Source organism: Macaca mulatta, chromosome 4 (assembly GCF_049350105.2).
Source record: "Macaca mulatta isolate MMU2019108-1 chromosome 4, T2T-MMU8v2.0, whole genome shotgun sequence".
NCBI lineage: Eukaryota > Metazoa > Chordata > Mammalia > Primates > Cercopithecidae > Macaca > Macaca mulatta.
In genome coordinates this window covers 156,094,056-156,113,270 of record NC_133409.1, presented here as the reverse complement: position 1 = coordinate 156,113,270, position 19,215 = coordinate 156,094,056, and the positions used below count along the sequence as shown (strand labels likewise).

General features: G+C 45.5%; 4 non-coding genes and 1 pseudogene across 4 annotated transcripts; 3 read left to right on the top strand and 2 right to left on the bottom strand.

Moving 5' to 3' along the window:
• Window positions 1-782: 782 nt before the first annotated feature.
• Window positions 783-855, bottom strand: TRNAV-CAC (transfer RNA valine (anticodon CAC)). The gene has a single exon. It is a non-coding gene; the product is annotated as a tRNA-Val (tRNA).
• Window positions 856-5,238: 4,383 nt separating this feature from the next.
• On the top strand, window positions 5,239-5,320 carry TRNAS-CGA (transfer RNA serine (anticodon CGA)). The gene has a single exon. It is a non-coding gene; the product is annotated as a tRNA-Ser (tRNA).
• A 69-nt stretch (window positions 5,321-5,389) lies between these two features.
• Window positions 5,390-5,840, top strand: LOC701936 (large ribosomal subunit protein uL16-like; annotated as a pseudogene).
• Window positions 5,841-8,505: 2,665 nt separating this feature from the next.
• TRNAR-ACG (transfer RNA arginine (anticodon ACG)) lies at window positions 8,506-8,578 on the bottom strand. The gene has a single exon. It is a non-coding gene; the product is annotated as a tRNA-Arg (tRNA).
• A 1,361-nt stretch (window positions 8,579-9,939) lies between these two features.
• TRNAR-ACG (transfer RNA arginine (anticodon ACG)) lies at window positions 9,940-10,012 on the top strand. The gene has a single exon. It is a non-coding gene; the product is annotated as a tRNA-Arg (tRNA).
• The last annotated feature ends 9,203 nt before the right edge of the window (window positions 10,013-19,215 follow it).

The following is a 19,215-nucleotide window of genomic DNA, read 5'->3' as shown; positions in this document are numbered from 1 at the left end:
CTAAACAGACTTCTTGTTACCTGCCCGAGGTCCTTGTCAGTTCTTAAGGACAGGTGCTTTGCATTATCCTCCAGCACTCTCCCGCCCACTGCAACCTTCCCCTCTCACCATGCAGGCGGTAAGCAGATATTGGTTGAAAATATCTAGGGCCGGGAGCGGTGGCTTAAGCCTGTAATCCCAGCACTTTGGGAGGCCGAGACGGGCGGATCACAAGGTCAGGAGATTGAGACTATCCTGGCTAACACGGTGAAATCCCGTCTCTACCAAAAAATACAAAAAAAACCCCTAGCCGGGCGAGGTGGCGGGCGCCTGTAGTCCCAGCTACTCGGGAGGCTGAGGCAGGAGAATGGCGTAAACCCGGGAGGCGGAGCTTGCAGTGAGCTGAGATCCGGCCACTGCACTCCAGCCTGGGAGACAGAGCGAGACTCCGTCTCAAAAAAAAAAAAAAAGGAAAAAGAAAATATTTATCTAGCAAGAGATAAATTGCCGGATGGCGGGCTTGGGCTAATGTCACTGCCCGGGTAGTCGCCACTTCGCTTAAAGGCGGAGCTGTTGTTAGAAATCCAGGTTCCAAAAGTAAGTAACCGCTCCTTTCTGTGACACTCTTCCAATGACCCCTTTTAGACCAAGGGGAAGGCCCGCAGAAGTGAGAGAGAGGGAAAGTTGTTTTACAGAGGCGAAACCATTCGGCCACAAGGGCTTCTCACGGACACCTCCTGTTTTCAAAGTGTACATACATGTTTTTTGGAGTAGAAAATCTTTGACACCAAACGAGCGAAGAATGTTTCCGCCTGGTTTCGAACCGGGGGCCTTTCGCGTGTGAGGCGAACGTGATAACCACTACACTACGGAAACAACCTCTACGAGGGTTCTACCCTGCAAAGCCCTGCAGGGCCTGGCCTGTTCCTTGTATGTGTGTCTAGAAAATGATCGTTGTGGTGCAGTTCTCTCCTTTTACTGTTTTCGAAAACAAAAGCAATTCATAACCAAGCTTCCCCAGGACTCCAATTCCTGCACAAATTTCAAACATGGAAAGCTAGAACAGAATGCTAGAGAATTTTATTTCAAGACCTCCCTATGCTGTCTATGCACGTTACTTTATCTGCACAACCCACCCGGATAGTCATATCTTGGTGACTTTTGGGAAAACCATGAACGACCTGAGACCAGGAGATGATTGGAGGCCATCAGCACTTTCTGCCACAGCTGCTGTCAGCATTTTGTTTGCAGTCAATTAACTAGAAGTAGTCATGGCTTCTGGGAAATATTGGGAAGTAGATGAAACATGTAGAGAACACCACCAACTCTGCCACAGAATGCAAATGCAAAGAGATACAGTCTTTGCCCCCAAGGAAATCAGAATCTAGTAATGTCTTCCTTATAAGATCATGATGATATATTTTTTCTATTGTCTTATTGCCCAAAGATATACCCATTGCAGACAAGAATCAAAACAAGATTATAGTTCATCTAACTTTTGAATCTCATGCTCTTTCTAGCAAAATTGTATTGGACACATTATATTAAGGCAAAATATTTTAAGTCATCTTGGACTTCTAGCCTCAGAACTGTGAGAAAATAATTTTTGTTCAATCCACCCAGTCTGTGGTATCTTATGGCAGCTCAAGTTTACAAATACAGGTGTGTTTACTATAACGAATAAAAGCAGTAATCAGAATAGTCTGACTCAGAGATCTTTGACATTGATGAGGATACTATATAATGTCCCTAGAATTAAAATAAATGTGCAACTTCTTAATATCTTACTTGATCTATATAAGCAGAAAAGTCTAGTAGATAGAAGTCTGACCTGAATCAGCAAAACAGAGAATCATGGCCTCCCAACCAATTCCCAGATATGAGCCAGCTTTGACTGAGGAGAAGGCCAGCTTCCCTTGAGAAAGTATACTCGTAGCTTAGTACAAATTTATACTGTTATTCTTCCTCCCTTCTCTAAAGGGTCCTGCGTCCATTTACCAGAGTGACTGTGCATTGGGAAAGGGGAAATAGGCAGACATATCAGGAATTACTAAACAAAGATCCTGAACAGACATTAATTCCTGGAGATACTAAGCATCACTATTGTCCACCTGGCAAATTAGGGACTCAGAGAGGTCAGACAATCAATGAAATTTTGCCTCTGGCCCATTTCACCATAGGAACAGCAGATCCCTGAACCTACTCTGTAGTTATTTTCCCAATTCCAGACAGAATATTTATATTGTTTCCATGAGTGATAGATTGCAGGCTATTATGATATAAATGGCCAAGTGGAAGCCACTGGAAATTCCTCTACCTATGACAATTATAAACCAAAAGCAATATTGTACTCCTGGAGGGACTGCCGAAAGGATGGCACCATCAAGGACTTGAAATATGCAGGAGTGGTGATTTTTACCATATCTCTATTCCACTCATTATTCAACTGCAGAAGACAAAAGGATTATGGAGAATGACAGTGAGTTATTGAAAATTTGGCCAGGTAAATATTCCAATTGAATCTGCTATTCCAGATGTGGTTTTGTACCAGGATGAGCCGCAGACAAAACTCCTCAGACACTGGATTAAAGAAGGAAGAGGTTTTTTATTCGGCCGGGAGCGTCGGCAGACTCACGTCTTAAGAGCCGAGCTCCCCGAGAAAGAAATACTCGGCCTTTTTAAAGGCTTACAACTTTAAGGGGTCCACGTGAAAGGGTCATGATAAATCAAGCAAGCATGGGAAACATGACTGGGGGCTACATGCATCAGCTAACAGAACAAAAAGTTTTACAATGCTTTTTTCATACAGTGTCTGGAATTTACAGATACACAAGTAGTTTAGGCCAGGGGTTGATATTATTATTATTACTTCGTTTAACTCCTAGGGCCGGGTGGTAGTGCCAAGGTTGTCTGGCTATTTATCTTACTTTTGTTTCTTTCTCTCTTTTCTCCTGTCTTTGAACTAGGCAAGGTGGGGGGAGGAGGGCAGCAGGAGTAGTAGTGGTCTCCTCCCTTAGTTTCATTAGTAGAAATATTAACACATCTCCTGGTACCTGCTATGCTGTTATTGATATGGTTAGATCTTTTTTCTTTATACTTAAACATTAAGACCATCAGAAGCAGTGGTCTTTTAGCTGGCAAGGCCAGCAGTACACCTTATCTGCCCTACTGTTGCAGGACTTTTCCTTAGTTCAGCTAAAGGTGGGGTTCTTTCTTCCACGGCCATGAAAATTAGTGAGTAAGACAGGGTTTTATTGGGTGAAAAGGGAAAAGCGGGGAAACAGGGACTCTCGCAAGGCCAGAGTCCCTCCACTAGAGCGTTTCCACTTCCCGCCCAGCAGCTGGAATCCCAGGTTCCACATAGGAAGAGGAGGGGTCAGGCTCCTCCCAGCTGTAAACGTCATGAACTTTCTGAGGCTCCACCTCAGTGGGCAGGCTGGTTGGAATCCAGGAACCCCCTCCCACCTGACTGTCTCACTATCTTGGGGGTATATGGAGTGTCTAACCCCATGTCACCAACTAGTCCACAGGGACCTTTATCACCTTACCGTTCTATAGAACACCATACTGGTCTCTTACATTAATTTTATTTTTAGTGACAAGAAGGTAGCAACTACTCTATAACATTGGTAAGACATTTGTATGCCAGACGGTGGGAAATAAACCTCACAAAAAATCAGAGCCTTACTACCTCAGTGAAATTTCTAGGGGTCCAGTTGTCTGAAGCATTATGAGTTGGTGCATCTGATACCTTTCCTTATTAAGAAAGTGGGCCGGGCGCTGTGGCTCACGCCTGTAATCCCAGCACTTTGGGAGGCCGAGGTGGGAGGATCATGAGGTCAGGAGATCGAGACCATCCTGGTCAACACGGTGAAACCCCGTCTCTACTAAAAATACAAAAATTAGCCGGGCGCGGTGGCGGGCGCCTGTAGTCCCAGCTACTCCGGAGGCTGAGGCAGGAGAATGGCGTGAACCCGGGAGGCGGAGCTTGCAGTGAGCCGAGATTGCGCCATTGCACTCCAGCCCGGGAGACAGAGCGAGACTCCGTCTCAGAAAAAAAAAAAAAAAAAAAAAGAAAGTGGTGGCCGGGCGCGGTGGCTCATGCCTGCAATCCCAACACTTTGGGAGGCCAAGGCGGGCGGATCACGAGGTCAGGAGATAGAGACCATCCTAGCTAACACAGTGAAACCCTGTCTCTACTAAAAAAAAATACAAAAAAATTAGCTGGGCATGGTGGCGAGCGCCTGTAGTCCCAGCTACTCGGGAGGCTGAGGCAGGAGAATGGCATGAACCCGGGAGGCGAAGCTTGTAGTGAGCCTGGGCGACAGAGCGAGACTCCGTCTCAAAAAAAAAAAATTAAAATTAAAATTAAAATTAAAAAATAAAAAAAAAGAAAGTGGTACAATACTGAGTAGAACTCTTTGGATTTGGGAGGCAACATTTGGACACACTACACCAAACGATTTATCAAGTAACCTGAAAATATCCCAGTTTTGAGTTATCCCAGTTTTGAGTGGGGGCCCTAGAACGTTCTGCTACAGGACAACGTTGCAGCTCATGCGACTCTGCCACTGGGACCATAAGAACCAGAAGAGTTGATCTTGCTTAGTGTCGAAGAAGAGGGATGTTATCTGGAGGCTTTGGCAAATTTCTACAGGTGAATCACAGCACAGAACTTCAGAATTTCAGAGCAAAGTTATGCCATCCTCTGTGGGTAACTACTCTTCTTTCGACAAATAGCTTTTAGTTTGCTACCAAGTTCTTAGTACAGTTTGAATGTTTGGCCACATGCCACCACATTACCATATGGCCTCAGATCAGATGCAGATCTTGAACTGGATAGTGTGTGTTACCAAGACATAAATTTAGACATGCACAGCAGCATTTCATTATCAAATGGAAATGGGATGTATTAGATAAAGCTTGAGCAGGTCCTAAAGGCACAAACAGGTTGCATGAGGAAGTGGCACAGATGGTCATGGCATCTACCCTTGCTACATTGCCTTTTCTTTGTGTGTGTGTGTGTGTGTGTGTGTGTGTGTGGCCTCATAAGAGTTCTAAATGACCAGTTGACTGAAGAAGAAAAAACTCAAGAATGGCATATAGATGTTCTGTACAATATGCAGACATCACTTGAAAGTAAACAGTTGCAGCCCCACAGCCCCACATACAAATAAACAAGACAGGCTAGCAGTGAAAATTACAGCGCTCAGGGCCCTATGCATTTGTGTTTTTGACGCATAAATAGGCCCTTAGAGGGCTGTGATGGCCGAGTGGTTAAGGTGTTGGACTCGAAATCCAATGGGGTTTCCCCACGCAGGTTCAAATCCTGCTCACAGCGCTTCTGTTGTTTCTTTTTTTTCTTCCTGAATCACAAATCGCTGTGACTCTCAGTCTTTCTGGTGTCGCCATGGGCCGCCGTCTCGCCGGTTGTTACCGGTATTGTAAAAACAAGCCTTCCCCAAAGTCTTGCTTTTGCTGAGGTGCCCCTGAGGCCAAGATTCGCATCTTTGATCTGGGGCGGAAGCAAGCAAAAGTGGGATGAGTTTCCGCTCTGTGGCCACATGGTGTCAGATGAATATGAGCAGCTCTCCTCTGAAGCCCTAGTGGCTGCCCAAATTTGTGTCAGTAAGTACATAGCAAAAAGTTGTGGCAAAAATGACTTTCATATCCGAGGGCGGCTGCACCCCTTCCACGTCATCTGCATCAACAAGATGTTGTCCTGTGCTGGGACTGACAGGCTCCAAACAGATATGGGAGGTGCCTTTGGAAAGGCCGCAGGGCACTGTGGCCAGGATTCGCATTGGCCAAGTTATCATGTCCATCCGCACCAAGCTGCAGAACAAGGAGCATGTGACTGAGGCCCTAAGCAGGGCCAAGTTCAAGTTCCCTGGCCGCCAGAAGGTCCACATTTCAAAGAAGGGGGGGTTTCACCAAGTTCAATGCGAATGAATTTGAAGACATGGTGGCTGAGAAGCGGCTCATCCCAGATGGTTGTGGGGTCAATTACCTCCGGATCTTGGCCCTCTGGACAAGGGTGTGCCTTGCACTCATGAGGGCTTCCACTGTGCTGCCTCCTCTTCATACTCACCATAAATCCTACTTCCTGTCCAAAAAAACAAAACAAAACAAACAAAAAAAGCAGTGAGTAGAAATGAGGAAATTGAGACAAAAGGAGGATACACAACTTGGCCAAGGCTACAAGGAGGGAGTCGGCATAAAGGCGCCGTGCACTGTGGCTGCAGTGGGGCCCAAAACTGCCGAGCTTCTCACTTTCAGAGGAGAGGACCACCCACCCCCGTTTATAAATACTTTTGCATTTTCACGTGCCTATTTCGCCTACATTGAGTCCTTAAATAATATTTAGCCATTTAATGATGACTTATAATTTAACTTCGTAATTATATTAACTCCAAGTTTCTAGGTTGTTAATGAATTTTGTTCTTAAAATGTTTACCTCTTTTTTTTTTTCTTTTGAGACGGGCAGGGCGGGGGGGCAGCACCGTGTCTCGCTGTGTTGCCCAGGCTGTTCTCGAAATCCTGGGCTTAAGCGATCCTCCCGCCTAGGCCTCCCAAAATGCTGGGATTACAGGCGTGAGCCACTGTGCCCAGTCAAAATGTTTACCTTTATTGAATTGATATATCAATTTTACCTAATTTGGGGAAGGGGGATGTTTCTTTTCTTTCTTTTTTTTTTTTTTTTTTTTTTTTTTTTTTTTTTTTTTTTTTGAGACGGAGTATCACTCTTGTTGCCCAGGCTGGAGAGCAATGGCGCTATCTAGGCTCACTGCAAACTCCGCCTCCCGGGTTCAAGCGATTCTCCTGGGTCAGCCTCCCGAGCTGGATTACAGGCATGTGCCACTACGCCCGGCTAATTTTTTTTTTGTGTGTGTGATTTTAGTAGAGACGTGGCTTCACCATGTTGGCCAGGCTGATGTCGAACTCCTGACCTCAGGTGATCCGCCCACCTCGGCCTTCCAGAGTGCTGGGATTACAGGCGTGAGCCACCTCGCCCAGCCTGGGAGATGTTTCTTAAAATTTTTTCTGTTGCATAGAGTCTGAAATTATTTCCTCCGTAATGGTTTTGTGGTTATGGTTCTTTTGTTATGATTCTTTGGAGAATGAGATGGAAAACATATGATGTATACCCCAAGAATGTATTTTATTCCATTTTCTTTTTCATTATCTCAAAATTTAAAAGTATTTGGGTCTCTGACTACTGTTCCACACGAAACATCAGTATCCAACACAAGTATGTTTTTAAAAAATGAAATTATTTAATGAATGAACAGATGAACCGACTGCATAAATTAATGAAACTTTCACAAGTGCAATAGACACAATGGGGCGCTGGCTCACGCTTATTATCCCAGCACTTTGGGAGGCCGAGGCAGGTGGATCACCTGAGGCCAGAAGTTCGAAACCTGCCTGGCCAACATAGTGAAACCCCGTTTCTGCTAAAAATACAAAAATTAGCCGGGAATGGTGGCCCGCGCCTGTAATCCCAGCTACTGGGGAGGCTGAGGTGGAAGAATCACTTGAACCTGGGAGGTGGAGGTTGCAGTGAGCTGAGATGGCGCCACTGCACTCCAGCCTGGGAGACAGTGCCAGAGTGTGTCTCAAGAAAAAAAAAAAAAAAAGCAATTTCCGAAGAGACTTAAGGTCTCTCAAATTTCAGTTTGATGCTTAACGTTAAACCAAACTTAAAGTTTAGGATTGTGCTGTCCAGCAGTACGGTGCAAGGTGAAGAGCCAAATCAAATCAATTTTCTTCCAAAGGACTTTAAGAACCTGTTTCCGTCTTTTTTTGAGACGGAGTCTTGCTCTGTTGCCCAGGCTGGAGTGCAGTGGCGTGATCTCGGCTCACTGCAAACTCAGTCTCCCGGGTTCACGCCATTCTCCTGCCTCAGTCTCCCAAGTATCTGGGACTACAGGCGCCCGCCACCACGCTGGGCTAATTTTTTGTATTTTTTAGTAGAGACGGGGTTTTACCGTGTTAGCCAGGATGGTCTCGATCTCCTAACCTCGTGATACACTTGCCTCGACCTCCCCAAGTGCTGGGATTACAGGCGTGAGCCACCACGCCCGGCCCTGTTTCTGTCTTTAATTAGAAAACGGAGACCCGGGAGATGGAGGTTGTGGTGAGCCGAGATCACCCCATTGCACTCCAGCCTGGTCATCAAGAGCGAAACTCCATTTCCAAAAAAAAAAAAAAACCAAAGGCCGGGCGCGGTGGCTCACGCCTGTAATCCCAGCACTTGGGAAGCCGAGGCAGGCAGATCACCTGAGGCCAGGAATTCGAGACCCGCCTGGCCAAAATGGTGAAACCCCGTCTCTACTTAAAATACAAAAATTATCCGAGCGTGGTGGAAGGCGCCGGTAATCCCAGCTACTCGGGAGGCTGAGGCAAGAGAATTGCTTGAACCCTGGAGGCGGAAGTTGCAGTGAGCCGAAATTGCGCCATTGCACTACACAGCCTGGGAGACAGACCTAAACTTCGTCTGGCAGGGGGAAGAAAAGCAGTTTCCGAGCCAGCCAGGAGTCGAACCTAGAATCTTCTGATCCGTAGTCAGACGCGTTGTCCATTGCGCCACTGGCCCGTCGACAGATGCCTGTTGATTATCTATTCTTCATTAGGATCCCTAAGAAAATAGTTGATTTGCAATACAACCAGGCACACATTGAACAAGACTGCGGATTCTGGCAAAGTGCGATTTTCTTTGTGGTCAATTTAAACAAGTTTCACTCCCTTCAGATAGTTATATTTATAAAGAAATTTTCTGCTTTGGAACATCATGTACGTAATAGAGTTACTGTCGTTCGCATTTTTTTAATTGATGTGCCTGCTTCTTTCTTTTCTTTTCTTTTCGGTTTTTTTTTTTTTTTTTTTCTTTAGAGACGGAGTCTCCTTCTGTCACTTAGGCTGGAGTGCAGTGGCACGATCTCGGCTCACTGCAATCTCCGCCTCCCCGGTTCAAGCGATTCTCCTGCCTCAGCCTCTCGAGGAGCTGGGATCACAGGCGCGCGCCACCACGCCAGGTTAATTTTTTGTGTTTTTAGTAGAGACAGGGTTTCACCATGTTGGCCAGGCTGGTGTCGAACTCCTGACCTCAAGTGATCAACCTGCCTCTGCCTCCCAAAGTGTTGGGATTACAGGTGTAAGCCACGGCACTCGGCCTGGGAGATGTTTCTTAATGTCTTTTCTGTTGCATAAAGTATGAAATTATTTCCTCTGTAACGATTCTTTTGTTGTGTTTCTTTTGTTACGGTTCTTTGGAGAATGAAATGGAAAACATACGATGTATAACTCAGTAAAGTATTCCATTTTCTTTTTCATTATCTCAAAATTTAAAAGTATTTGCATCTCTGACTACTGTTCCACACGAAGCATCGGTATCCAACACAAGTATGTTTTTAAAAAATGAAATTATTTAATGAATGAGCAGATGAACTGACCGCATAAATTAATGAAGCTTTCACAAGTACAATAGACACAAGGGGGAGGTGGCTCACGCTTGTGATTCCCTCACTTTGGGAGGCCGAGGCGGGCGGATCACCCGAGGTCTGGAGCTGGAGACCAGCCTGGCCAATATGGTGAAACCCCATCTCTACTAAAAATACAAAAATTAACCGGGAGTGGTCGCGCGCGCCTGTAATCCCAACTACTCAACAGACTGAGGCAGGAGAACCGCTTGAACCCGGGAGGCGGGGGTTGCAGTGAGCCAAGATCGCGGCACTGCTCCCCAGCCTGGGCGAGAGAACGAGTCTCCGTCTTATTAAAAAAAAAAAAAAAAAGAAGAAGAAGAAGAAGAAGAAGAAGAGGAAGAGGAAGGGGAAGGGGAAGGGGAAGGGGAAGGGGAAGGGGAAGGGGAAGGGGAAGGGGACGGAGCAAGAGCAGCCGACACATCAACGATAATCGACAGATGCAGACTGATGGGCCAGTAATCGCAGACGCAACCGCGGGCCAGTGGCGCAATGGATAACGCGTCTGACTACGGATCAGAAGATTCCAGGTTCGACTCCTGGCTGGCTCGAGCGCTAATTTTGGCTTTTTTTTTTTTTTTTTTTGAGATGGAGTATCGCTCTGTCGCCCAGGCTGGAGCGCAGTGGCTGCATCTCGGCACTCTGCAATCTCTGCCTCCCGGGTTCAAGCAATTATCCTGCCTCAGCCTCCCAAATAGCTGGTACTACAGGCGGACGCCACCAGGCTCAGCTAATTTTTTGTATTTTAGTAGAGACGGGGGTTTCACCGTGTTGCCCAGGCTGGTCGCAAACTCCCGCGCTCAGGCAATTCGCCCGCCTTGGCCTCTCAAAGCGCTGGGTCTACAGGCTTGACCCACCGCCTCCGGCCTGGAAATTGCATTTTTTAAAATCTCTCCCTTTTTTTCCTCCAACTGATACTGAGAAATGGGTTAGCTCAAAGAGATCCCTGGAAAGACAACTCAAAAAATTCAAACATTCGACGACAAAAAGAAATAAAGTTCTAGATCAGGCGTGGTGGCTCACGTCTGTAATCCTAGCACTTTGAGAGGCCGAGGCAGGCGGATCACCTGAGGTCAGGAGTTCGAGACCAGACTGGCCAACACGGCTGTACTAAACATGGCTCTACTAAAAATACTAAAAGTAGCCATCTGCAATCCCAGCTACTCGTAAGGTTGAGGCAGGAGAATCGCTCGAACCCGGCAGGCGGAGGTTGTAGTTAGCCGAGATGGGGCCACTGCACTCCAGCCTGGGCTGTAGAGCAAGACACTGTCTCAAAATAAATAAAATTAAAAAAAATAAAGTTACAATACGTGCTACAAAGTGAATGAACCTTGAACATATTATGCTAAGGAAAAGAAGCCAAACACGAAAAGCTACATATTGTATGATTCCATTTATAGGAAATCTCCAGAATAGACAAATATGTAAAGAGAGAAAGTGTGAATATTTGCCAGGGGCTGGAGAAAGGGGAATGAGTATAAAGTTTGTTTGGGGTGATGAGAATGGTTTGAAATTAGATAATGGTGATAGTTGCACACGTCTGTGAATACACTAAATAGTGAATTGTACACTTTCAAAAGTTGGATTTTATGTTATGTTAATTATATCTTAATTTTTAAAATCCAAATTAAAAAAAAGGATTGACCGACCGACTTTTCTTCTTTTCTTTTGAGTCTGGATCTCCCTTTGTCGCCCAGGCTGGAGTGCAGTGGCGCCATCTCGGCTCACTGCAACGTCCGCCTCCAGGTTTAGGTCATTCTTATGTCTCAGCCTCCGGAATAGCTGGGACTACAGGTGCCCGCCGCCAGCCCTGGCTAATTTTTGTGTTTTTAGGAGGGGCGCGGTGGCTCACGCCTATAATCCCAGCACTCTGGGAGGCCGAGGCGGGCGTATCACTTGAGGTCAGGAGTTTGAGACCGACCTGGCCAACATGGTGAAACTCCGTCTCTATTAAAAATACAAAAATTAGCCGAGCTTGGTAGTGGGCGCCGGTAATTCCAGCTACTCGGGAGGCTGAGGCGGGAGAATCGCTTGAACCTGGGAGGCGGAGGTTGCAGGGAGCCGAGATCGCACCCCTGCACTCCAGCTCGACCCCCAAGAGCGAAACCCGCCAAAACAAAACGCAAAAAAAGGAAGGAAGGAAGGAAGGAAGGAAGGAAGGAAGGAAGGAAGGAAGGAAGGAAGGAAGGAAGGAAGGAAGGAAGGAAGGAAAAAGAATTTTTAGTAGAGACGGGGTTTCGCCATGTTGGCCAGGTGAGTCTCGAACTCCTGAACTGAAGTGATCCGCCCGCCTCAGCCTCCCAAAGTGCCGGGATTACAGGCGTAAACTACCGCGACCGACCGACATTTTTCTTTCTTTTTTTTTTTTTTACTTTTGTTTTGGTTTTTGTTGTTGTTTTGTTTTGTGTTTTGTTTTGTTTTGTTTGAGACGGAGTGTTGCCCTGTTGCCCAGGCTGGAGTGCAGTAGCGCGATGTCGACTCACTGAAGCCTCTGCCTCCCGAGTTCCAGCGATTCTCCTGCCTCAGCCTCCTGGGTAGCTGGGATTACAGGAGCATGCCACCACGCCCGGCTTTTTTTTTTTTTTTTTTTTTTTTTTTTTTTTTTTTTGGTTGGGGGGATATATTTAGTAGAGATGAGGTTTCGCCATTTGGCCACACTGGTCTCGAACTCCTGACCTCAGGTGATTCGTCCGCCTCGGCCTCCCAAAGTGCTGAGATTACAGGCGTGAGCCGCCGCGCCCGACCACTTTTTTTACTATTTTAAACCAAGCATCTTTTTGTTTGTTTGTTTGCTTATTCTGTGCCTATGCTTACCCAGACAATTTCTTCATTGATTTTCCCCCGCCTTGGGCAGATTTCCACTCTTCAGACCCTTTCCTGCACAACTTTGTCCCTGAGCATAGGTCCTGGACGAAAAAGAAGGGACATCGCCTGGAGAAATATTGCATCAAGAAAGGCGCGGCTGTGAAGAATAGATATCAGTGTCTCCCTTAGGCCCTCAGTTCGGCGATCTTGGTAATGCCCTGTCCCATGCCTGCGAACGCGATTCAACCTCGATCTCCCCGTCCCGCCCCATGATCGCACCAAGAAGAGCGTAAGAGCCTCCCTGCTACAGACTGACACTAAGAAACCAGATTTGAAAAGGATCACAGACAAACGTTAAACATGCAACAAGAGGGAGAGGGTGTAAGGAAGAGACATTCTTGGGGCGGTGTCTGATAAAACAGATGGTTGTCCTTTCCAGATGTTTCTGAATTTGATCCCCGACGCCTGGGGCATTGTGGAGGAACTTGCAAAGGAAATCAAGGTGTCGCAGGAAAGAGAACACGCACAAGCAAAAGACACCTTAATTTGTGGTATTCTCAATATTTATCTTACCGAAGAGTATCGACGATGGACAATGTGCGATGTGATGGGTGCTGGGAACTCAACGAACTCTCCACGCGCCTAGACCTCATTGGATCCACTTTCTCTTGGCTGTGAGCCAAAAAAGCGGTGGGTGTGGGGGACGGTCCAAAGGATTCGGAGCTCGGTAAAATGCTACTCAAACTTTAGCATGCTGGAGAATCCCTGAGAAGGAGTATTATACCCAGTTTTCTGGGACTTACCTCCGGTGATTCTAGGTCGATTCTTTGATGAGGCCCATTAATTTTTAACTGGGTGATGCCGAGCAGACTGTAAGCAGCACTGTATTCGTGCGTTTTCTTTTATCGTCCACTTTTCGCAACTAACACCAACAGAGAACTTCCACAGTAGAAGGCGAAAAATTGAGCGTCTACCAGGGGTGAGACTCAGTCTTATATCGCTGGGCTTTAACCAACCGAGGTAATTCCCTTCTACTTTCAAGATTTTTATTTTTGTTTTCGTTTTTAATAAATTGTAGGTTTCGTCGCATTGTTTTGTTCTGTTCTGTGGTGGCTTCATAGAAAGACAATACCAACCTGGGCGTGGTGGTGTGACCCTGATACCCAGCTACTCAGGAGGCTGAGGCGGAAGGATCGCTTAAGGCCGGGAACTGAAGGCCAGCTTGGACAACAGAATGAGACCCTCGTCTCTAATCAAATAAATAAATTTTTTGAAAAAGACGTCTCCCCCTTAAACAAAATGTTCTCTTCTGAAATTGCATTCTCTTAATCTCCTGTCTTTTACTGGCACTGAGAAAAAAGTTGGCTGAAAGAGATCTCTGGAAAGACAACTAAAAAAAAACTCAAATAAAGAGTATTATTCGACCGGGTGTGATGGCTCACGCCTGTAATACCAGCACTTTGGGAGGCCGAGGCAGGTGGATCGCCTGAGGTCAGGAGTTCCAGACCAACCTGGCCAACATGGTGAAACCCGGTCTCTACTAACAATACAAAAATTAGCCTGGTGTAGTGGTGGCCACCTGTAATCCCAGCTACTTGGGAGACTGAGGCAGGAGAATCATTTGAACCTGGGAGGCGGAGGGTGCAGTGAGCCGAGATGGCCCCACTGCATTCCAGCCTGGGCGATGAGAGTCAAACTCCGTCTCAAAAAAAAAAAAAAAAAGTATTACTCGACTATAAAAAGAAATGAAATTCTTTTTTTTTTTTTTTTTTTTTTTTTTTTTTTGAGACGGAGTCTCGCTCTGTCGCCCAGGCTGGAGTGCAGTGGCCAGATCTCAGCTCACTGCAAGCTCCGCCTCCCGGGTTCACGCCATTCTCCTGCCTCAGTCTCCCGAGTAGCTGGGACTACAGGCGCCCGCCACCTCGCCCGGCTAGTTTTTTGTATTTTTTAGTAGAGATGGGGTTTCACCGTGTTAGCCAGGATGGTCTCGATCTCCTGACCTCGTGATCCACCCGTCTCGGCCTTCCAAAGTGCTGGGATTCCAGGCTTGAGCCACCGCGCCCGGCCAAGAAATGAAATTCTAATACAGGCTACAACATGAATGAACATTGAAAATATTATACTAAGGAAAAGAAGCCTTTGACCTTCGATATGTTAAGCACATTGGGCCCCCATCCCACTCTGCTGAAAAACTACAGAGATTGTATTTGAAGTTAAAATACTTTATTTTCCCCTGAGTATTCTAGAGCAGCACTGTCCGCAACAGCCGCTCACGCATATTTCAAAAACGTAGCACAAAAACAGAAAGAAAAAAGAAATCTCATATTTTCTTGATAACATGTTTAAATGATAATATGAGGAGTTAAAATATATTAGAAGTACCTGGGCGCAGTGGTATGCTCTTGTAATCCCAGCTATTCCAGAGGCTGTGGAAAGGGGGATTTCCTGAACCTAGGAGTTTGAGACCATCGCGGGCAATACAGCGAGCCCCCTTCTCTTAAAAAAAAAAAAAAAAAAAAATTTAAATTAATTTCACTTGCTTAACTCTACTTTCTTATATTACTAGAAAACTTAAAATTACCCACTATATGATATTGTATGTTAATTCTCACATCTTCTTGTGGTTATTGATGTGGTAACATCAGTAAAGTACTATCAATTTACCAGGGGCACAGTCCCTTTGAGCAGACTCCAGACTCTATAATGCTGTCGTATTGCATTTGTTTTTCATCAATAAATACATATTTTCTTCTCTTAAACCAATTTCTTTTTTTTCTTTGTGTGTGTGTGTGTGTGTGTGTGTGTGAGAGAGAGAGAGAGAGAGAGAGAGAGACGGAGTCTTGCTCTGTTGCCTAGGCACTCCATGGTGAAATCTTAGCTCACTGCAACCTCCGCCTCCCAGGTTCAAGAAGTTCTCCTGCCTCAGCCTCCTGAGTAGCTGGGATTACAGGTGCCCGCCACCATGCCCAGTTAATTTTTGTGTTTTTTAGTAGAGATGGGGTTTCACCATGTTGATAAGGCTGGTCTCGAACTCCTGGCCTCATGTGATCCACTCGCCTCAGCTTCCCAAATTGCTGGGATTACAGAAGTGAGCCACTGAGCCTGGCCTCTCTTACACCAATTTCTAGTGTGTAAAAACGGTAAACTCCTCATACTAAATTTCTTTTCCTGCTTTTCTTTTTTCATTCAAGAGAGCTGTATGGGTTGGCTAGTTAAAGAGCTTGCTTAGTAAACTGAAGATACTGGATTTCAGTTTGGTAGGGCTTTCTATAGGCTTTGTAAATTTTACAAGTGTAGCTCTATCTTTGTAGAATACAGTTTAAGGAATTTATTATTGATGACATCTGTGTTATTCATTTGTTATATGGTGTGGAAAACTAAAAAGCCTGAGGTCTAGTTCATCAATTTAGTTTTTGAGGGTGGCAAGAAGTCTTCAAGGAAAACAGGAGGAAAGACTGGATGGAATATGCTACATGATGGAAGCCATGTGAACAATCACTTCCTACATGGTGTGACTAAAGCACTGTCAATTATTTATTGGGAACAAAAAAAACTTTAGAATTTTCAGGTCTGGTGCGGTGGCTCATGCCTGTAACCCCAGCACTTTGGGAGGCCGAGGCGGGTGGATCACTTGAGGTCAGGAGTTCGTGACTAGCCTGGCCAAAATGGTGAAACCCTGTCTCTACTAAAAATACAAAAATTAGCCAGGCGTGGTGGCAGGCGCCTGTAATCCCAAGCTACTCGGGAGGCTGAGGCAGGAGAATCACTTGAACCTGGGAGGCAGAGGTTGCAGTGAGCTGAGATGGCAGCCACTGCACTCCAGCCTGGGAGCAAGACTCTGTCTCCAAAAAAAAAAAAAAAAAAATTAGTGTTTTCATCTGATGACAATGTCCTTGTCTATACAATAATACAATAAGATTATCAATGATTTCTTTTGCAATCATTGAATATTTTGTCTTTTATTTATGACTTTACCATTTGAGAACATGCAATAAGAACTTCAGTAGTTACTGGAAATCAACATTTTCAATTTTGTATGATCTCCACAATTTTTTTTTTTTTTTGAGACGGAGTTTCACTCTTGTTGCCCAGCCTGGAGTGCAATGGCACAAACTTGGCTCACCCGACCTCCACCTCCCGGGTTCAAGCGATTCTCCTGTCTCAGCCTCCCAAGTAGCTGGGATTACAGGCGCCCGCCACCATACCCAGTTAATTTTTTTTTTTTTCTGTTTTTAGTAGAGATGGGGTTTTGCCATGTTAGTCAGGCTAGTCTGGAACTCCTGTCCTCGGCTGATCCACCTACCTCCGTCTCCCAAAGTGCTAGGATTACAGGCGTGAGCCACCGCACCCGTCTCCACTTTCTTTTCTCCACTTTCATGGAAGTCAATAGAATAGAGCTGGACACTGCAGAAGTTGAGAGGTCCGCAGGAGCTGCTGGAACCAGAAAGCAAAACTCTCTTCCTCCTACAAAGTCTCTCCAGCACCCACAACTGACAAAATTCAGTGCCAGCTGGCACAAGAAAAAAAAAAATTAAAGGGCCCAGATCCCATTTCAAAAAGCAGTCTAAAAGGATGAATTGCAGGTTGAGACGTAATAAAAGCAATCATTGGCACAGATGGCTCCATAATGAGTAGGGTCCCAGAGCAGTGCCCCCAAACAGTATCTTCCAACTCATAACACCTGAAAACTGCTAACTAGATACCATCAATTATGCACATTAAAATAGTGAGTGATCCACATATGTGCTCTTGTCTTTTTCTTCTGTTCTTTTTGGTTTTTTTGGTTTTTGTTTGTTTGTTTTTGACAGACGGAGTCTTGCTCTGTCCCCCAGGCTGGAGTGCAGTGGCAGGATCTCGCCTCACTGCAATCTCCGTCTTTCTGATTCAAGTGATTCTCCTGCCTCAGCTTCCCAAGTGGCTGGGATTACAGGCACCTGCCACCACGGCCAGCTAATTTTTGTATTTTTTTTAGTAGAGACGGGATTTCACTATACGTTAGCCAGGCTGGTCTTGAACTCCTGACCTCAGGTGATCGACCTGCCTCGGCCTCCCAAAGTGCTGGGATTACAGGGGTGAGTCATTGCACCCCACTTGTTCTTTTGTGTCTTTTTTGTTGTTGTTGTTTGTTGGTTTGTTTTGAGACAGAGTTTTGCTTGTCTTCCAGGCTGAAGTGCAATGGCGCAGTCTCGCTCACTGCAACCTCCACATCCTGGGTTCAAGCAATTCTCCTGCCTCAGCCTCCCAAGTAGCTGCGATTACAGGTGCCCGCCACCAGGCCTGGCTAATTTTTGTATTTTTAGTAGAGATGGGGTTTCACTTTGTTGGCCAGGCTGGTGTAGAACTGACCTCAAATGATCCGCCCGCCCCAGCCTCCCAAAGTGCTGGGATTACAGGCATGAGCCACTGCACCCAGCCTCTTTTCAATGAACTTTAGGTATTTCTGGATGATTGGTTTATCCTCCCCTCCTCTAGTTCTCTTTTTTTTGGGCTAAGCCACATATATGTCCTTTAAAGTTGCCAATCTGACTGAACCTGAAACACCACATGCAGTTTTTGTATACTCTATCATCAAATACATTTACTTCTATTTAAATTATTTCCTATTAACATAATTTTGATTTCCAAAACCTCTTTTTTGGGTTTTTGTTTTTTTGGTATTTTTTGTTTTTTTTTTTTCTGAGACAGAGTTTCGCTCTTGTTGCCCAGGCTGGAGTGCAATGGCGCGATCTCGGCCCACTGCAACCTCTGCCTCCCCGATTCAAGCGATTCTCCTGCCTCGGCCTCCTGAGTAGCTGGGATTACAGTCATGTGCCACGATGCTGGGCTAATTTTGTATTTTTAGTAGAGACGGGGTTTCTCCATGTTGGTCAGGCTGGTCTCAAACTCCTGACCTCAGGTGATCCGCCTGCCTCAGCCTCCCAAAGTGCTGGGATTACAGGTGTAAGCCACCGCGCCCATGCTTTTTTTTGGTTTTATGAAAGTTTTTCTTCATTGGATCCTAGTCCTTGTTATTGGATACAGTATTGTTTCTCTCCCTTCTGAAGATATTAGTGAGATATGATATAATATGATATATGGTGTAAAGTTTTTGCTGCAGTCTGTGTCCTTAAATTGTATTTTAAAAATCTCTTTTTGTATTCTTCCTCCCTCCCTCCATCTCTCTCTCTCCCTCACCTCTCTCTCTATATATCTTTGGTGATCCTTGCACTATACACATTGTATTAGTTATCACTGCCATAACAAAGTACCACAGATCATGTGATTTAAACAACAGACATTTATTTTCTTACATTTCTGGAGGCTAGAGGTCAGAGATTATGGTGTCAACAAGATTTGTTTGTTTGTTTGTTTGTTTTATGCTTCTCTCCCTGGTTTGCAGATAGCCATCTCCTCCATGTCCTAACATCGTCTTCCTTCTGGGTGTGTCTGTGTCCTAATCTTTTCTTGCAAAGACATGTCATACTGGATTATGGCCAATTCTAAATACCTCATTCAAAGGCCCTATCTCCAAAGATAGTCACATTCTCAATTAGTAGGTATTAGGACTTCAACATATGAATTTGGTAGAGAGGGGAGGACACAAATTAATCTTTGATACATATATTTAAGAATAGGAGACTAAAATGCTGATTGAGGCTGGGCGTGGTGGCTCACGCCTGCAATCCCAACACTTGGGAGGCCAAAGTGGGGATATCACTTGAGGCCAGGAGTTTGAGACCAGCCTGGCCAACATGGAGAAATCCTGCCCCTACTAAAAATACCAAAAAAAAAAAAAAAAAAAAAAATTAGCCGGTTGTGGTGGCACGTGCCTGTAATCCCAGGTACTCAGGAAGCTGAGGCAGGAGAATTGCTTGAACACTGGGAGACGGAGGTTGCAGTGAGCTGAGATCCTGCCACTGCACTCCAGCCTGGGCGATAGAGTGAGACTCTGTCTCAAAAAAATTAAAAT